The sequence below is a fragment of the Theropithecus gelada genome, unplaced genomic scaffold (assembly GCF_003255815.1).
Source record: "Theropithecus gelada isolate Dixy unplaced genomic scaffold, Tgel_1.0 HiC_scaffold_15884, whole genome shotgun sequence".
Lineage (NCBI taxonomy): Eukaryota > Metazoa > Chordata > Mammalia > Primates > Cercopithecidae > Theropithecus > Theropithecus gelada.
The window spans coordinates 5,298,057-5,313,251 of record NW_020257641.1 but is presented as its reverse complement, the minus strand read 5'-3'; positions in this window follow the sequence as shown (position 1 = coordinate 5,313,251).

The window sequence follows — 15,195 nt, the reverse complement described above, 5'->3', positions numbered from 1 at the left end:
CTTCTTCTTTCTTGCAATGAAATCAATCAAGATCCAGATGTACTTAGTTTATAGCTAAGACTTTGAGTATTGACAGTGAACATGAAAACTCTTTAGATGAGAGAATTTATAAGAGCTGCAGTTCTGATACTTCTCTGTAAGAAACATCATTAGGGAAGCCAGTAATTCATCAGCAGAGAATCCCCAGGGAAGTAGAGCAAGAATGGCTTTGTGCACCACGATTTTCACTGCCAAATTTCAAACAGGGCTGTCCTAAACCTTGCCTGCTGCTTCATGTACTCACCACACTGATTGGTAATCACTGACCTACTTAGCTGTATGTTTCCTCATGCAGCTGGCACCCAGACGGGTAGCATCTCGTTACCTGAGAATTTGCTAAAAATGAAAATAACTGAGTTCTACCACAGACATAGTGAATCAACAGCTCAGGCTTTGGCCAGAACTTTATGTTTCAACAAAATCTCCAGTTGATTCTGATGTAGCCTAAAGTTTAAGAACCACATTGCTATTGAGCATAAATTCTTTGAAGGCAGTGCTCATGGATTATTTAAACTGATATTTCTAATGTCCAGTGCTTGACCTAAAGTAAGAATTCCAAACATATTTATGAAAGAGTGAAGAGGATCAAAGTTTTTGCTTTTGAACCTTTTGAGTTTCTGTATGACTCCTTCGGGTCATCTAGGAAGATGGGATTATGAGCTGTCAGGGTCCATATAACAACATAAAGTAAATGTCCAGGAAAGACCCGTGACTGAAAAAGTCATGCTACTCACCCTTCAAGTCCCACTCGAAGTCGTACCTGCTTTGCAGATCTTTCTAACCTAAGCCCCATGTCCTATGATCCTCCTGTCTGCGTCCATTCTTTATTATTTAAGTGACCATATCCTAACTGAATATTGACCATCATTACTCATTTTTATACCTTCGATAGCTAGTACACTTTTTAGAACAGTGTTAATGCAGAACAAATCTTTCCTCATTAATAAGGATTTGTGGCATGCGTATGTTAATGTTGAATTAAATCGGTGTTGAAATTATTAGCAAAGCTATTACTATCAGGCTTAGTCCTGAAGACAAGTCAGGTCTTGGTAATTTTACACCTTACATTATTTTCAAACAGATCAGGGTACAGTCCAGGAGCCAGGTTTTCTTGGGCACCTTCCTTCTCTTTTAATGTTGTTGTTTGTTCTCTCCCTGCTATCTCTTGACCAGGGAAATGTCTTCAATGTCATTTCTTTTGAGATCTTACTCAAAATTGTCATTGGAGATGTTAGTTGTCAATGAATGCAAAAAGTTGATAAGTTTTAGCTTTTTTTTTTTTTTTTTTTGATATGTTGGCTTTAGAAAGTCAAAATTCTAAGACTAAAAGACCTTCAAGAGAGAAATTAATTAAAATTACCATTTCTTTCTTTCACTAATAAATACTTACTTAGCATCAACTGCTAGGCATTATCTTAGGTGCCTGGGATATCTTACTGAATAAACAATGACATCTTCCCTTAAGGAGCTAAAATTCAGTGCAGCATGTAGTGGGAGACACTGGAGGAGGCAGACAATGAACACAAATACAGAAATAAGTATGTAAAATGTCCTATTAGAAGGTGGTGTGTGGTATGAGGAAAATAGAGCAAAGGGAGTTGGGCAATGATGCTGAAATGATGGCTGGTAAGTGGATTTGCAGGACAAAGCTGGGGATTGTTCCCAGAAGATTCCCAACATCCATTATTTTACCTTTTCCATGTTCACCTCTTTTATTATTCTATCAAGCCTCAAAGCTTCAAATGTAATTTACATGCAAATGACTCTACAATTTTATACTTCCAGTCTAGAGCTCCTCCGCATACCACTGATGTACACATCCAACTGCCTTCTTGGCATCTTTATTTGAGTATCTAACAGGCATCTCCAATTCTATTTTCAAGAGCATCTTCTATTCCAACACCACCCCCTCACCCCCATAGACAAATTATGTTGTCCCACAGTTTTTCCATCTCCATTAATGGAAACTCCAACCTTTAAGTTGCTCAAGCCAAAATCCTTGGAGTCTTCCTTAACACCCCTTTCTTCTAATAATCTCTTATCTTATCAGACAGCAAATCCTGTCACCTCTACCTTCAGAAATCCACCCAGCATCTATTCCTCATCACTGCCCTGTGGTCTAGGCCCGCATCCATTCTTGGATTATCTTGGATAATGTTTGCATGATCACAATTGTCTCCTGAGATTAATTTACTTTTATTCACAACACAGTCTGTTCATAACATAGCAACAAAAGTGAACCAGTTACTTCCACATGAGGCCATGTCCTGCCCCTGATGCAGCCTCTCCATCGTGGGTTCCCCATCTCCCTACTCTCAAAAGCCAAATGCTTCACTCCAGCCCGTGATGCCCTCCAGAATCTGGTTCCCATGGTCTCCAAGGAGATTCCATCCCTTTCTACTTTCCACCTCACTCGTCTTGGTACTGGTGGAAGGTATCCAAGTTACCAGTGGTGAATCCATATGGGCGTGCAGCAACCTCAATTCTTGCCTCCTCAAAGAAAGAATTTAACTGAGGGGCATAAGGCAGAAAAAGAGACGGAGGCAAGTTTCAGAGCAGGAGTGGAAGTTTATTTAAAAAGGCTTTAGAACAGGAAAGAAAGAAAAGTTCATTTGGAAGGGACCCAAGCAGGCATCTGAATGTCAAGTGTAATGTTGAACCTTTGATTCTAGGACTTTATAGGCTGGCCCCTTTCTCATGATTCTCCCCTTAACGTGGGCTGCCTGCATGTGCAGTGCCCTCCTTACCCTTGGGAGATGAGCATGCACCGTGCATTTGGGAAGTTGTGCGTGTGCTCATCTGAGGCTTTCTTCCCTTTTCCAGTAGAGTGCCCCGGAAGGTCATACTCCGCCATTTTGTCTTTTAATGCGCCAGTCCGGGAAGTTGTCTCTCCCTGGCAACTGCACTCAATTAACACTTCAGTGCAACAGGTGTGCACTATCAAGATATGGCCTCTCCCTGGCGCCAGCTGCCAATTTAACACTTTTAGAGAGGCAACGTGATAATTGCCAAACCACCACCAGACATTCCTAGTGGGTGGGGGAAGAGTCCTATCCTGCCCCACTCATGCCTAACTACCTGTAACAGTCTTTCTCTCAACACTAGTTTCTTCTTCGTAGTCTTTCAACATTCCAGGCACAACCCACTTCCTACCTCAAGGTTTTTATACGTGCTGTCCCCTCTACCAGGTATATTTTCCCCCCAGATACCCAAATGTCTCATTTCCTTACCTATTCCTGGCCTTCCCTTTCATGTTGCCCTTATTAAACATTATGAGACCTCCTCTGAGCACCCTAAAGAACTGTGACTTTCACCTCCCAATACCGTCTGCCTTAATTTTCTCCATATCACTTATTGTCATCTGACATATGGCACATTTACTTACTAATTTATTGGTTATCACATCATTTCCAGAATGTAAGCTACATAAGGGCAGCCCTTTTGTCTAAATTATTTACTGCTGAGCCTCAGTGGCTACAAGAGCACCTGAGTATTCCCTTCACCTCTGGTGCTCCAATCATTTGTCCTGGAACTCATACAGCATTAGGAAGTCAAAAGCATGTAGTTTCTATCATTTAATCTCCATGACTACCCTGTGAAGTAGGTACCCATGTTACCCCTGGGAAAACTGAGGCTTAGAAAAGTCCAGTGACTTGTCCAAGGTGACATATCTTCTACCCGTTAGACCTAAAATTTGGATTAATACTCCAAATCTTATGTTAAGGGACGTGGCCTTATAGTTACCATGGTTTCTAGTTTCTGTATTTGGTGCCTTGATGACCTTAGAGAAAGTGTCCTACCCAGGGCTAACTAATTCCTAGAAAGAGTGAACAGCTCACCTGGAAGCCTGCCTTTCATATGCAAACCAACAACCTCATGTGTTGGGGTCTTACACTCTAGGTCATTATCCCCTGTAAAATTATTTAAACTAGCCAATCCTAAACCAGCTGACCTTGCCTCACTTTTTCGTTCTAAAGGAAACCAGAATAAGTGCTCTTACCTGAATTTTCCCCTTGACCCATCTGCTTCCTGACCTACAGTGTGCTCCCCCAAGTGGCACTGACTGGCATGCTCTACTTCTTCCTCTTGGGAACAAACTGTATTTTCAGTGGCAGTAGTCTTCTGATCTGTTGGCCTCACCATACTTGAAGAATAATAAACCTACATTTTAAACCATGCCTGGGTGATAAAGGATCTGGAAATCTTGTCCTAATGGGAAGCTTAAAATAACTGAGAGGAAAGAGGCTATATCTCAAGTATATACTTAATCCTTTCCTGGAAATAGAGTGTGTATGGGAAGATCTTGGAAGCCCATTGATAGAGATATTAGAAATTCAGATAGTAAAAGGGGCTGAGAAAGAAGTGATATAGGCATGGAAAACAAGGGCATCCTTTACAAGGTCACGGGCATATGAGAGAAGGTGAAAGGAAATCACATTTATCAAGCGCCCAGTGTACGTTGCCATGTATTGTACTAAAAAGTTACCCATTATGTTAGTCAATTCCCATAAAAACCCTGAGAAGCACGTATTATCATTGTCATTTTATAGAAACTGAAACTAAGACTTAAATAATTTAGGAAACTTGCTCAAGTTTATAAAGCAAGGCAGAGGCCACTAGGACTATATTTGATTTCAACATCAATGCTTTTCCTTTCACCCCACTGAGGTCCAAGGCCTACAGCTGAACAAGAGGTCAGCTGGTATTATTAACAACATTAATCTAAGTTTTGCTTTCTTCTGATTTTTTTTTTTAATAAAAAATGTGCTTCTTCCATTCTTTTATCCCTGAGTTTCCTGGGATTCTCTTATCCTCAAGAAATCCAAAACTTATCTCTTTGCCTCAGTCATTTCTATATAAACACCTTATCATTGCTTTTCCCTCTGTTAATAGACCTAAGCTTCCACACCACACTGTGGAATTGATAGCCATAGTTAGCTGGGAACTGTCTTAAAAGAAAGTTTCTTTTGACAAATTAGATTGCAGTGATTCATTAGGTCCTCCTGTGAAGCTGCTGCCACCACCCTCCTTCCTGACGTAGATAAAACTCAGTAGTTTAATGTAAAACTGCTTCCTGTGTTCAGCCTCCTTATCGGCAGTCTAGAAAAATAATTTCACTTTAAGACTTCTGCCTGCTCTGTTTAATAATGTAAATGTATTTAGCAGGGGGATGGGTCTTCCAAAGCCAGGTAAATTGATACAGACGTAAACACAATAAGGTTTGAAGTACAAGAAAACAGGAAGGATTTGTATATTCAGGGAATGAGAGCAATCTAATATTCTCTATATATGAGTCTTTTGATCAGTCTAGTTTCATTGGTTTAGGAATAGCTGCATCTTCATGGAGGTATGACCCTAGGCAATGTATTCAGCCTCACTTTCCTCATCTATTAAGAGAGAATTATAACGATTACCTCATATAGCTCTTGTTAGGGATGAATAGAATACCGTAATGTACCCAGCACTATGCCTTCCTACAGTGGTCATCCATAACTGAAAACAGAGTGAACCATGAAACTGGTCTGTCCATCTTCAAGTCCTCACTCCAGCATTCATCATTGTGTGACTTTGGGCAAGTTCCTGATCTCTTTGTGCTTTTCATGCTTCAGTTTCCCTATATATAAAATGAGGGGAGACATAGTGAAAACCTTATAGGATCATTATTATGATTAAAAGAGTGAATATATGTAAAGCATTTGGAGATCTACATGACCCACTATATAATTTGTTTATATTTTAAATTGAGACATAATTGATATAACATAAAATTCATCATTTTAAAGTGTAAAATTCAGTGATCTTTAATGTCTTCACAATTATCATACAACTGCCACTACTATCTAATTCCAGAATATCTTCACTTTCTTAAAAGAACTCCTGTGCCTGTCACTCCAAATTTTTCTCTCTCTCCAGTCCCTGAGAACCAATTATCTACTTTTTGTTTCTTTAGATTTGCCTCTTCTGGACATTTCACATTAATGAAATTATACAGTATGTGGCCTTTTGTGTTTGTCTTCTGTCACTTAGCATAAAGTTTCTAAGGTTCATCTATGTTGCAGCATGAGTCAGTACTTATTCATTTTAATGGCTGAATAATATTCCATTGTATACATATGCCACATTGATTATCCGTTTATATCAGTTGATTAAAATGCAGGCTGTTTCTACCTTTGAGCTATTCTTTTTTTCTCCATTAAATGGTGTTTGTATTACTGTAGAAAATCAACTGACCATAGATACATGGGTTTATTTCTGAACTCTCTATTCTATTATATTAATCTATATATCTATTCTGCCACAAGTCCTACAACTTTGTTCTTATTTTTCAAATTTGTTTTGAATAATCAAAGTTTCTTAAATTTCCATAAGAACTTAAGGTTCAGCTTGTCCATTTCTGCAAACAAGGCAGTTAGAATTCTCATAAGGATTGCAATGAATCTGTGTGAGTCAATTTGGGGAGTATTGTCATATTAACAATATGAAGTATTTCAGTCCATGAACACAGGATGTCTTTCTATTTATTTAGGCTTTAAGTTTTTTACAATATTTTGTGTTTATTAATATGTAACTCTGACCTTTTGGTTAAATGTGTTGCTTAATATTATATTCCTTTTGAGGTTATTTTAAGTAGAATCGTTTTCTTATTTTCATTTGTGAATTATTCACTGCTAGTGTAGAGAATTACAATTGATATTTGCATATTGCTGTTGTGTCCTGAAATATCTGTAAACTTCTTTATTAGCGCTAGTACTTTTGTGTGTGTGTGTGTGTGTGTGTGTGTCTGCTTATCATTTAGGGTTTTCTTTTTAAATTTTAGATTTGGGGGTACATGCGCAGATTTGTTACACGGGGTTTATTATGTGGGACGGAGGTTTGAGCTTCTAATGCTTCTATAAGCCAAGTAGTGAACATAGTACCCAACAGGTAGTTTTCCAACCTGTGGCTCCCTCCCTACCACACCATGTAGAATCCCTAGTATTCATTTTTCCCATCTTTGTGTCCATGTGTACCCAGTGTTCAGCTCCCATTTGTAAGTGAGACCACGTGGCATCTGCTTTTCTGTTCCTGCATTAGTTCACTTAGGATAATTGCTTCCAGCTGCATTCATGTTGCTGTAAAGGACATGGTTTCATTCTTTATAATAGCTATGTAGTATTACATGATGTATATGTATCACATTTTCTTTATCCAATTCACCATTGAGGGGCACCGAGGTTGTTTCCATATCTTTGCTATTTTCGACAGTGTTGTGATAAACATACAAGTGCAGGCGTCTTTATGATTTATTTTCCTTTAGGCATATACTTAGTAATGTGATTTAAAATGATTTATTTTCCTTTAGGCATATACCTAGTAACATGATTGCTGGGTCAAATGGTAATTCCATTTTAGGTCTTTGGGAAATCTCCACACTGCTTTCCACAGACCTAATTTTTCACAAAATTAGAAAAATCGATTCTAAAATTCATTTGGAACAAAAAAGAGCACAAATAGCCAAAGCAATCCTAAACAAAAAGCACAAAGCTGGAGGCATCACATTGGCTGACTTCTAAGTTTATTATAAGGCTACAGTAATCAAAATAACATGATACCATTACCAAAAATAGACACATAGACCAGTGGAACAGAACAGAGAACCTAGAAATAAACCCACATACCTAAAACCATCTGATCCTCAACAAAATTAATAAAAATAAGCAATGGAGAAAGGAGTCCCTGTTCACTAAATGGTGCTGGGATAACTGAGAAATCCCCAAACTGCTTTCCACAGAACTAATTTGCATTCCCAGCAACAGTGGTTAAGTGTTCCCTTTCCTTCACAATCTTGCCAGCATCTGGGTTTTTTTGACGTTTTAATAATGGCCATTCTGACTGGTATAAGTTGATATCTTATTGTGGTTTTAGTTTGCATTTCTCTGATAATTAATAATCTTCAGCATTTCTTATATGTTTGTTGTCTGCTTTTATGTGTTCTTTTGAGGAGTGTCTGTTTATGACCTTTGGCTACCTTTTAATGGGATTGTTTTTGTCTTGATTCATTTAAGTTCCTTATAGATTCTGGATATTAGTTCTTTTTCAGATGCATAGTTTGCAAATATTTTCTTCCATTCTTCAGGCTATCTCTTGACTCTGTTGATAGTTTGTTTTGTTGTGTAGAAGCTCTTCAGTTTAATTAGGTCCCAATTATCAACTTTTATTTTGGTTGAATTTGCTTTTGAGGACTTAGTCATAAAGTATTTGCCTAAGCCAATGTCTACAAGAGGATTTCCTAGATCTACTTGTAGAATTTTTATAGTTTCAGGTCTTGCATTAAAATCTTTAATTCATCTTGAGTTAATTTTTGTATATGGTGAGAGGTAGAGGTCCAGTTTCATTCCTCTGCCTGTGGCTCACCAGTTATCCCAGTACCATTTATTACGTAGGGAATTCTTTCCCTATTGCTTATTTTTGTAGATTTTGTTGAAGAACAGATCAGGTGTGTGGGTTTATTTCTAAGTTCTCTATTCTGTTCTACTGGTCTATGTATCTATTTTTTGTACTTGTACCATGTTATTTTGATTATTATAGCCTTATAATAAACTTAGAATTCAGCCAATGTGATGCCTCCAGCTTCATTCTTTCTGTTTAGGATTGCCTTGGGTGTTTGGGCTTTTCTTTGGTTCCAAATAAAATTTAGAATAGGTTTTTCTAATGCTGTGAAAAATGATAATAGTCATTTGATAAGAATAGATTGAATCTGTAGATTGCTTTGGGCAATATGGACATTTTAACTGTATTGATTCTTCCATTTCATGAGCATGGAATGCTTTTCCATTTGTTTGTGTTGTCTACGATTTCTTTCATCAGTTTTGTAGTTCTTCATGTAGATATCTTTCACTTCACCTCCCTGGTTGGATGAATTCCTAGATATTTTTTTTTTTTGTGGCTGTTGTAAATGAAATCGCATTCTTGGTTTGGTTCTCAGCTTGCATGTCATTGCTATGTAGAACTGTTACTAATTTTTGTACAGTGATTTTGTATCCTGAGATTATGCTGAAGTTGTTTATCAGGTCTAGCAGCCTTTTTGTGGAATCTTTAGGGTTTTTGAGGAATACAATCTTATTATTACTGAAGAAAGATAATTTGACTTCCTCTTTTCCTATTTGGATGCCTTTCATTTCTGATTTCTCTGGCTAGGACTTACAGTATTATTTCGAATGGGAGTGGTGAGAGTAGACATCCTCATTTTGTTCCAGTCTTAGGGCATGTGGCTCCAATTTTTACCTGTTAAGTATGATGTTGACTGTGAGTAAAGATAATTGGACGTCCTCTTTTCCTATTTGGATGCCTTTCATTTCTGATTTCTCTGGCTAAGACTTCCAGTATTATGTTGAATGGGAATGGTGAGAGTAGACATCCTCATTTTGTTCCAGTTCTTCGGGGGTATGGTTCCAACTTTTACCTATTGGTTATGATGTTGGCTGTGGGTTTGTCATACATGGCACCTATTATTTTGAGCATGTTCATTCAATACCTAGTTTGTTGATGGATTTTTGTCATGAAGGGATGTTGGATTTTATCAAATTATTTATCTTTATCTGTGGAGATGATCATATGGCTTCTGTTTTTAATTCTGTCTGTGCTAGGTCACATTTATTAATTTGTGTTTGTTGAACCATCCTTGCATCCCAGGAATAAAGCCTACTTGATTATGGTCTATTAAGTTTTTGATGTACTGCAAGATTCGTTTTGCCAGTATTTTGTATTTGCCTATAATGTTTTCTTTTCTCATTGTGTTTCTGCCAGATTTTGGTATTAGGATGATACCGGTTTCATAGAATGAGTTAGGGAAGATTCCTTGTTCCTCTATTTTTTTTTTTTGAATACTTTCAGGAAAACTGCTACCAGCTCGACTTTGGTAGCTCTTCTTTGTATTTCTAGTAAAATTTGGCTGTGAATCCGTCTGGTCTGGAGCTTTTCTTGTTTGGAAGGTTTTGTATTATTGATTCAATTTTGTTACTCATTATTGGTCTGTTTGGAATTTGTTTCTTCCTGATTCAATCTTGGGAGATTGTTTCCAGGAATTTATCCATTTTCTATGGATTTTCTAGTTTGTGTGCATAAATTTTCATAATAGTCTCTAAGGATCATTTGTATTTCTGTGGGATTAACTGTGATGTCACCTTTGTCATTTCTGATTGTGTTCATTTGGATCTTCTCTCTACTTTTTTGGTTAATCAGGCTAGTGATCTTTCAATCTTCTTTACTCTTTCAAACAACCAACTTTTAGTTTCATTGATTCTTTGTATGACTTAGTGGGGTTAATTTTATTTAGTTCTGCTCTAATTTAGGTTGTTTCTTTTCTTCTGCTAGCTTTGGATTCAGTTTGTTCTTACATTTTTAGGTTTTTTTAGGTGCAAAATCGGGTTGTTAATTTGAGATCCCTCTATCTTCTTTTATAGTCTTGACTGTGTAGTTGCTTTATAGGATGAATAGGCTGTGTGCTTGCATGTGCTTTTGGGGTAGCAAGAATTGTTCTTTAGTTTTCATGTTTAGAACTCCCTTAAGCATATCTCGTAGGGCTGGTCTTTTGATGACAAATTCCCTTAGCAATTGTTTGTCTAGGAAACAGTTCACTTCTCCTTTGTTTATGTAGCTTAGTTCAGCAAGATATGAAATTATTGGCTGGCACTTCTTTTCTTTAAGAATGCTAAAATTATGCCATAATCTCTACTGGCTTGTAAAATATCTGCTGAGAAATATGGTAATAGGTAATTTGGCTTTTCCCTACTACCTTTAAGAATTTTCCTTTTTAAAAAAATAATTTCAATTTTTATTATGGATTAAAGGGTTCATGTTCAGGTTTGATACCTGGGTATATTGAATGACATACAGGTTTGGGGGTCCCAGTGATCTCATCACTCTGGCAGTAACCAACAGATTGTTCTTCACCCCATTCCCCACTCCCTTCTTCCCTCCCCTGTTTAGTGGTCCCCAGTGTCTATTGTTCCCATCTTCACATTCATGTGTATTCCATTTTTAGCTCCCACTTATAAGTGAGAACATGCAGTGTGTGCTTTTCTGTTCTTGTATTATTTTACTTGGATAATGGCCTCTGGCTCCATTCATATTGCTGCAAAGAACATAATTTGGTCTTTTTTATGGCTACATAGTATTCAAGGGTATATATGTATCACATTTTTTAAATCCAAACCACTATTGATGGACACCTAGGTTGATTCTATGCCTCTGCTATAGTGAATAGGACTGCAGTAAACATATGGGCTCATGTGACTTTTTGATAGAATGATTCACCGGAATCACTGTGATTCACCAGTTATCCCAGCACCATTTGTTGAATAGGGAGTCCTTTCTTCAGTGCTTATTTTTGTTGATTTTGTTGAAGATCAGATGGTTGTAGGTATGTGGGTTTATTTCTAGGTTCTCTATGCTGTTCCATTGGTCTATGTGTATATTTTTTTTGTAATGGTACCCATGCTATTTTGATTACTTTAGAAGCTTGCTTTAGTAGCTTACTTTACTTTTGGAAGCTTGTCTTAGTAGCATTAGAATGAACTTAGAAGTCAGCCAATGTGATGCCTCCAGCTTTCTTTAGTAGCTTTAAGGTTTACTTTAATAGCTTTAGAATAAACTTAGAAGTCAGCCAATGTTATGCCTCCAGCTTTCTTTTTTTTGTTGTTGTTGTTGTTGTTTAGGATTTCTTTGACTATTTGGGCTCTTTTTTGGTTCCAAATAAATTTTAAAATAGATTTTTTCTAATTCTGTGAAAAATGGCATTGGTATTTTGAGAGTGATAGCATTAAGTCTATAGATTGCTTTGGAAAGTATGGTTATTTTATAAAAACTATATTGATTCTTCTAATCCATGAGCATGGAATATTTTTTCATTTGTTTGTGTTGGCTATGATTTCTTTCAGCAGTTTTGTAGTTCTTCATGTAGAGATCTTTCATCTCTTTGTCATATGAATTGTAGATATTTCATTTTCTTGAGATTGTGTTCTTGATTTTGTTCTCAGCTAGAACACTACTGGTGTATAGAAATGTTACCAATTGTTGTACATCAATTTTATATCCTGAAACTTTACTGAATTTGTTTTTCAGTTCCAGGAGTCTTTGGGTGGAGTCATTAGGGTTTTCTATGGATAGAATTATACCATCAGCAAAGAGCAATAGTTGGACTTCAATATTTTTGCATTGACCTTGGATAGTATAATGACTATGTGTCTTGGGGATGGTCTTTTTATATAATATATCACAGGAGTTCTCTGAGTTTCTTTTATCTGCATGGTGACCTGTCCAATAAAATTGAGCAAATTTTTCTAAATTAGATCCCCCCAAATTTTTTCAAGTTACTTACTTTCTTTTCTCTTCTCCCAGGAATGCCATTAAGTCATACATGTGGTTACTTTACATAATCCCATATTTCTTGAAGTTATTGTTCATTTTTTAAAAATATTTTTTTCTTTATTTTTGCTGACTGATTCAAGTGACTTGTTTTAAGCTCTGAAATTCTTTCCTCTGCTTAATCTAGTTCGTTTTTAAGGCTTTTCACTGTATTTTGAAATTCTGCAGCAAATTTTTCAATTCCAAAAGTTATGTTTGTTTCTTTCTTAATATAGCTATGTCATCTTTCAAACCTTGGATCATTTTTCTGACTTCTTTGTGTTGGATTTTAACTTTCTCTTGGATCTCATTGAGTTTCTTTCCCATCCATATTTGAATAGTGTATCTGTCATTTCAGACATTTCATTCTGATTAGGAGCCATTGCTTGGGAGCTGGTGAGATCCTTTGGAGTTGATGAAATGCTCTGGCTTTTTGTATTGTCAGAGTTCTTATGCTTCTGGTTTCTTCTCATCTGAGAAAGCCAATACCTTTTTTTTTTTTTTTTTTATTTGCTATCTTTTGGATGGTACCTCTTGATATTTTATTGGTTTTTCCCTCCAGGAGTAATAACTGTGTTGTATGTTGTGTATGGTCAGTTGGATTTGTCTCTGGCTGCTTTCAGGGTATTAAGGGTCTGTACAAGTTTTTCGGTTGCAGGTAGGTTTGTGCAGTGGCTTTCTCAGACACCACTTTTTGTAGCAATGTAATTTTGTTTGGTGGTGTAAGTCAGGCTGAAGTCCAGTAGGTGGCACTTAAGAATAGGAACCAGCACATAGGGGCAGGAGTGGAAGCAACAGAGAAGCATGAAAAGTGCCTTTTCCCAGTGCATGAACATTCATCTTCAGTGAGGTGGAGGCACTAGAGAAGCCCGAGAAATGATCTCTTTTAGTCCATCTTCCCTGGTCCAAAATGGGAAGAGCCACAGCTGAGTCCACAAAGGTGCACCAAAGAGGGAGGCAGGATGGAGAGATGACTGCCCCCCACCTCCATTACTGGGCTTTGATGGTGACACCTTCAGAAGCTGGCACCATGTTCACATTTTCTTTGACTCAAGAGAACTTTGGCAGGCGGCACTCCCCATTCAGGGGTGGATTGTGCCAAGGGTTAGATCTCCAGGGAAGTGAGCTCCACCTCCTTTCCACTCTTTGGAGCTGACAGAGCACTCTCCCCAAGATGAGCAAGAGAGCAGGCTGGGGCACCCAGCAATGACATTTGGAGACTGGTCTAGGTCACAAAGTTGTCCCTAGCTGCAAGTCTTGCTGCCTTCAGCTTCCACGATTATCTTCCCCCTCCAGTTCAGTGATGGGAGAGTGCCTAACTGCAGCACCTACTGCTTAGGTACTCTCCACACGCAGTGCTCAATTCTGGCTGTGCAACCATTCCCTCATTCAAGAGCAAGCACTCTAGTTTCTGTCTTGAGACTAAAATACCTGCTGTAGCTGCTACTGCCAGGTCACCAAATGCTGTCTATATACTCTAAAAATGGTGTCAGTTGTGGGCTTGTGACTGGGGAGGGTGAGGTCCCATTCTAGTGAGTAGGCAAGAAGCTTTGGGGAGTGTGGTCTACTGAAATCTTGGTCTCACAGCAGCCTGGAGCAGGGCATTGAGTATTGTTCTAGGTATGCATAGGAGAACCTGGCTTCCCTGTCCCTCTTTGGCTGGGTGGCAGCTAGAATGCATCAGCCCAAAATCAAGACAAGGGTGGAATTTTGAACTGGGAGCAGAAAGGGTAGATCATGACCTAAGCAAGCAGTGTGAACAAAAAGCTGTGGAGAATGTGGTCTGATCATGTTTCAGTCTCAGAGCAGCCTGCTGCAGAGCACTGGGTATGACAATATATATGCATGGGATAGCCTGGATTTTCTGTCAGTCCTTGGTCAGGGACTGGCTGTAACCTTGTCAGCCTGAGCTCAGGTCAAAGGCAGGGCTCAGCTCACCACTAAGCACTCAAAATGGTGCCTTGGGTTGGAATCAGAGAGGATGGGACACCATCCAGACAAGCCGCATGAGCAAGACTCTGGGGAAGTGTGATCTACTTATATCTCAGTCTCAACAGTAGCTTGTAGCAGGGCAGCAAGCACCCACCCAGGGGTGTATGGGTGCACCTATTCACCCCTCTCCCTCCTTGGAGGAGCACAGTGGTTGCAACCATGGTCTATGGGTCCACAGCATCTTGGTTCTGAAAATGGCTCCTGTCTGAGGCTGCTGCAGACTCAGATAACTGTGGGATACTGTTTAGGAACCCTTTCTGAAGCAACATCTCTGCAAATTCTAGGCAGCTCCCTATGTCAGGCACGAGGACCTAGTGGGTGGATGGTTTCTCCCATGCCAGGTTTGTTAAAGTTCATTTCAGAGGTCTGGGTATTTCTCTGTTACTGTTTCCCTACATGAAGGAGTTTCTCCCAACTCTCAGTAAGTTCCTAGCTGGACAATCTGCCTCAAACTCTCTTCTTACTGATTTCTGGTGCTTTCCATCTCTTCTCTGATGAATCCAAACATTCTCTCCTAGAAGATATGTTTGAAATTTGAGTATCTACTTCCTATTCTGGCTCTTCCCCATGGTGAAAGCACATAGTACCTGCGTTTTGTGGGTCATCTTGATCCTTCTTTGCTTTAGCCTTTTCTATGTATAAGATCATGACATCTCTAATAGTTTCATTTCTTCCTTTCCAGTATGTATGTATTTGGCTTCTTTTCCTTGTCTAGTTGCCATGTGATATGGCTTGGATCTGTGTCTTCACCAAATGTCATGTTGAATTGTAATCCCCAAT